Genomic DNA, 5,915 nt, shown 5'->3' with positions numbered 1-5,915 from the left:
CATTCATGGTGGATAAGTTAGTTGTTGATCTCACTCTCCGAGAAGGGCATTTATGGTAGTTTTTCCACAGTTGCTCAAATTGTTAGTTGGTTTCAATCTTGTAGGTCTCTAGACCTTTCTTTAGGTTCAGTTTTCTCTTCAAACCAATAATGGCTCCATCTTTTATGTAGGTTCTCTCTCTCTCTCTCTCTCTCTACATTCTCTCTCTACATTCTCTCTCTACATTCTCTCTCTCTCTCTCTCTCTCTGCCTCTCTCTCTCTCTCTCTTCTGTCTTCTATTTCTACCCTGACTCAATCTTCCTAGTCATATGTGCTTTGCTCTCCTCCCCTTCTCTTTCTTATTTCAACCAAAACCCTGTAGCTTTTCTGAAAAAGTCTGATTGGCAGCTTTTGGAATAGGATTTTGATTTCAGTCTGATTTTCATCGTAATAATCCTTAGTTTTCTGTCCATGAACAGTTAGTCCTTTGGTATCTCTTTGATGGATACACTTTTCAAGTCCTTTGCATCAATGAGGGTCTTTCTCTGACCTCATCCATCACCATACCAGGGTTTCTCAAAAATAAAAAAACAATTATTGTGACACAATTTTTAGGTGTGATCTGACTTCTGCATAATATGCAATGCTCATTATATCCGTGAAATCTATACATTAATGAAGTCCAAGTTCCATGAAGCAGGAACCTTACAGCAATATCCATCTTGTTTCAGCACTCACGTTTCTGTGGGTCCTGCATGTCCAGTTTATACAACATAAAGTCAAATAGTCCAGACAAGAGCAGTATCCTGCCCAAAAGACTTGTCCTGCCATATTGGAAGTAAACTCCATAATGCATTTCTTCAACGTTCATCTTCCTTTTTAATGCAGGTGGTGTTGCCAGGAGTAGTTGTGCCTCAGTTAAGAAAAAAACCCTAAACCATATTAAATGCCATATTCTGTAGGTCTTTAAAAGGTGTGAAGAATGCCTATTTACCTCAAATACATCTCTGTAAATCTATAAAACCTAACCAACATAACTATAAGCGTTGAGTATCATATATAACTATCTACAATCTGTACTCAATTATACATTACATTTTTAAATGATCTATACAAACACAATACCTAAATAAGAGGAAAAATATACATATCACAAAATTGACCTTAAATTTGTATCAATAAATGAAAATCCATTCCAAAATATTCATTTCTACACGATAATCCCCTTTTATTTTTAAAAAAGATTGGTTATGATCATTAATCATTTATAACAACCCCATTTAAATTATTACATTTTTACATTTACATTATTTCATTTTTAAAGTTAGATTTTTCTATTTACTATTTTATTAGGTTGCTTCTTTAGACTTCAACATGTGAAGTGTAAAAATGTGTCTCTATTCTGTTTTATCATATTGATGATGAAGCCATTGTTTTATCAGGAAAAAAAAAATATTGATCTAGAGTCACAATTTAAATCCTTGATGACTTCTGAGTCTTGCCATCAATGGCAGAACTAAGGTAGCACAATGTAGAAGAAAATTTTCTCCTGGTAAAAATTAAAACCTGACATTTTAAACATGGCTGATAGAGTGTTTTCCATAAATTATGAATGTGGATGTCTAAGTCATCATAAATCCTTCTGTTTTTAATTTAGCAAAAGGGGCCTATGCAAGACTGCTCACATCTCAAAGTTCACTTTGCCAGCAAATTACCTCTTGAAATGTTGAAAATGGTAGTGTTCAAGTGATAAAATCAAAATTGACTCTACTCATTACTCTTTTATTGACATAAATTTTAATACAAGAAAACTCTTCTTCTAACTCTAAGAGCCTGCTCCTTGTTGAAATTAAGCAACACAGTTTAGCAACTGTTGTTACAGATTTGCCATCCTTTGAAAACTCTTATAGAAAGTTACACTTTCTTTAAGATAATTAAAACTCTTGTTGAATGATTTCATATACCATCATAATTTTCAGTTGCCTAGATCTTTTTTAAATTGGAACATTTAAAATTTATTAGAGTGTCCATAGTTTGATTTCAATTTTTCCTACAGTAGAAATACAGTGACATGGGTAGGTGAAGAATGACTGTGTACATGTCCTATATGATTCTGTTTCCAAATTCATCCTAAAGAATTAGAACAAATTCTTTGTATTTCCTTGATATCTATCTATTGTAGGATTAACCAAGCAAGCAAACAAACAACTGAATAACAAACTATATAAGCAAGTATCCACCCACATGTGCAAACAGACAGCCAGCCAGCCAGCCAGACACTATTCAACTAACCACCAAAGAAATCAACCAAACAATAACCCACCAATCCAGCTAATGAACTAATTAACAAATCAACCAATGTGTTGCCAATAAATTAGCTGACAAGTCAGTGATTAAGACACATAACAGCCAACCAATAAACCAACCATCCAATACACTAACCAACAAGCCAACCCCAATCGGTTAGCAACATCTAAGAATTTAGGGAGGTAGAATTTCCCTGTTAGTTTATGGACATTTAAAATTGTTTTCTGACCACTACTGAAAGGAAGCAAATATTTACACAAAGTTCTACATGACAATGGTGAAAAGAAATGAGAAGAGAACCGAACTTGCCCATGAGTCTTTATTTATTTACCTTGTAATCATAAACAATAGTCTTTGCATCCAAGATTGTGTTATAAGGTTCAGATTAAGCTCTAGATTTCAAATTTTGAGGAAATTAAACTGCATAGGTTAGGAGCACTCTATGTTTTCAGTCATTAGCACAGTGTTCAAAGTGAAAGTCAACAACTCTCTTTACAGGGTTATTCTAAGCAACAGGAAAAGGAAACTAGAAGGGAATGTAAAGGAAAAGATATAGAAAGGGAAAAACAAATGTAAAAAATAACACACAATTAGAAAGACTATGGATCTCATTATGAAGGTAAGTGACATCCATTGTCACACTAGGAACCTGCAATACTTCAAAAGCTACTTGAATGAATCCATTGGAGCAAGGCTACTTGGCACATGTGAAACTTGCCTCAATGTACTGACAGCAGATAAGTGCATCAGTGTTATTATCTTTATTTTAATTCACTCATTCAATTCTTTTCACTGTACTACCCACTTTGCCAAGAAAACTTACTTTCAATTACACATACATCATAATGTTTATACATTAGTTTCACTTGCCTCTGGTTAATAATTCGGTATATATTTAAACATCCATCAACATAAAATCAGCATAAGAACTTTTATGAATCCCTTTATCATCAGCACATTTGAAATGCTTATATAATCCACTCTGGATTCATATAGGAACTTGCTTAATAGCCCTTAAAGTTACTATAAAACTTGGTTGCTTTCAATCATAAGATTATCATTCCTGTTTTCAGACTAAGCACATTTTTGTTTGGAATATAGATGGAGTTATCCCTACAATATATAAAACTACATGCTTTTTCCCATAGTCAGGGGATCTCTACAGATTTCATTTGTTCTATACACTCCAAGGATCGTTTTATATACATCTAGATTGTGGTTTGAAATTGTAGACTCATATTAACAAATTATATATATATATATATATATATATTATTATATATATAATATATATGTAATATATATATTAGTTTAGAGCCATGCTCATACCCAGCAGGTACTCTTAAAGGCTGGTAAGAAGTGAATGTGATGGCTGTGCAATCAGTTGCTTTTTCCCCTTCATCCTTCATTTGTGTCTGAGTCTGACCTTGAATGATGCCAGTTGTTTTACTGGGATTCAGCAGTGATGCATACAGAAATGGTTTGAGCTATTTAAAAATAATTACATTCATTGAAAATAGAAATAAATATGACAACAATAATGCAAAATGAATTTCAGATGGCATAATTTTCCCGTCTGTCTCTAACATTTTCACTGTTTGAGGACTATCCAAAAACGAAGACACAATTTAACAAAGTTTGATCCCTATAATCAAGTTTTAATATTTTCTGCTCAGTTTAGCCCATGTCTACAAGATGACACATAAAAATTGTGTAGGAAAGGACAGAACAACATCAGGTAATCACATTCTTTCCTTTAATCATTTCTCACAAACGTTAGTATAGCCACTGCTGAATCAATGTGCATAGTTCAATTAACTTCAATTGTATGGAAAGAGAAGTTGATGCATGGCTCTTATTCTCAAGGAGTTCATAGATTAGTCAAACAGCTATGAACCACTTATTACTACAATCAATAAACATGCTCAGCTTATTGACCTTAAGCAGTGTAATAACTTGGACAAGTTACAACTCAGGTCAGATTTCAAGTTGTATATTTAACTGCCATATATCCCACATTGTGTTTTGATGATTCTATACTTTTTTAAATCTAGTGACTAGAGACATGGTTCTCAATCTTCCTAATGGTGTGACCATTTAATGCAGTTCTTCATGTTGTGTTGAGCCACAATCATACAATTATTTAGTTGCTACTTCGTAAGTATAATTTTGCTACTGTTGTGAATTTTAATGTAAATATCTAATATTCAGATATTTGATATATGATCCCAAAAGGGTCATTATCATATGTTGAAAATCACTGGACTAGACCAATGCTCTGGCCTAATGTTTGGAGGTTTGAAAATATTATGGAAGACACAAAATTCTAGCCATTAGATTATGTAGCTAGTTGGATAGACAATGCATTGAATTTTTTTTTTTTTTAATTTTGTAATGTATGATTTTGTTTCCAGGTTCTAATTTTATTGGTGTCTTCTTCTATTCTTCTCCTCAACTTCCTCTCACTTTTCCTACTGTTACTTTTTAACATAGGAGACTGAGTCTTTTGTAATCTAGGCTGGTCTTGAACTCATAGCAAAAGTTGTGCTTTGCTACCTAATCCTCTTGTCTCTACTAGCCAAGTACTGGAAGTACAAGAAGGATTTGCCATTGTAGGTCCCAAATGTTATTCATTGATGTCATTGAACCAAACCACCGTTCCTCCAGTTACACAGAGCAATGAGTAATAGTGATTACAATGATATAGGATCCCATAGAGCCCATTCACAATGATTCTCTTTCAGATTTTGCCATTCACTATGTGTGTTCCCTGTCAGACACCAATGAGAGCAGTACACAGCATGTGTTGACAATAAGGCTGTTTCTGTCCATTATGGTGATTCCAAAGAATGAAGTCTAACATTATGAACAGTGTTTCTCTGAACTCTTTAAAGATCCCATGCTAAGCTTAATTCAGAAAATCCTTAATAAGTCAATATCATACCCAGACACCAGATGAAGAAATTGATACTACTTCCTGGCTAAAAACAGTGTTGTGATTGGTAAAACTGAGTTTCATTACTTCATTTATGTTAATTCCTCATTTTATTAATTTACTCTGTGTGTGCATATGCAAAGGCAAGTGTGTGTGTGTGTGTGTGTGTGTGTGTGTGTGTGTGTGTGTGTGTGTGTGTGTGTCTGTCCATATTCACCTGTGTGTCTCCTAATTCAGAAGATCAAGTTTAGGGGAATTGAATATCAGTTATAAAATTTTTTCTTCTTCTCTTTCCATTGTAAAATGGCAAAATTATGTTCAACACATGCTAATGTCAATAAAAAGATTCAGAGACGAATCATTCCTACATCTATAATCTATCTATCTATCTATCTATCTATCTATCTATGCATCCATCCATCCATCCTTCTACATCTATATATTCACGCATCTATCATCTATCAACCCCCCACACACACACGCACACACACACACACACACACACCTATATGTATTTATATATTGGTATATAATATGCATGTATATATGTTCTTATTCATTATTAACTGATAAGGTAGATTCATGTAATATATATGCATTGCATAGATAGCTGTTTATATTTCTAACTCAGAAAAAAGCCTTACTAGATTTTATCTCACTGTCACCTAGCAGCTATTTACCCACAATCGTCTC

This window comes from Phodopus roborovskii, unplaced genomic scaffold (genome assembly GCF_943737965.1).
Source record: "Phodopus roborovskii unplaced genomic scaffold, PHOROB, whole genome shotgun sequence".
In the NCBI taxonomy this organism is placed as follows: Eukaryota; Metazoa; Chordata; class Mammalia; order Rodentia; family Cricetidae; genus Phodopus; species Phodopus roborovskii.
This window is presented reverse-complemented; position numbering follows the sequence as displayed.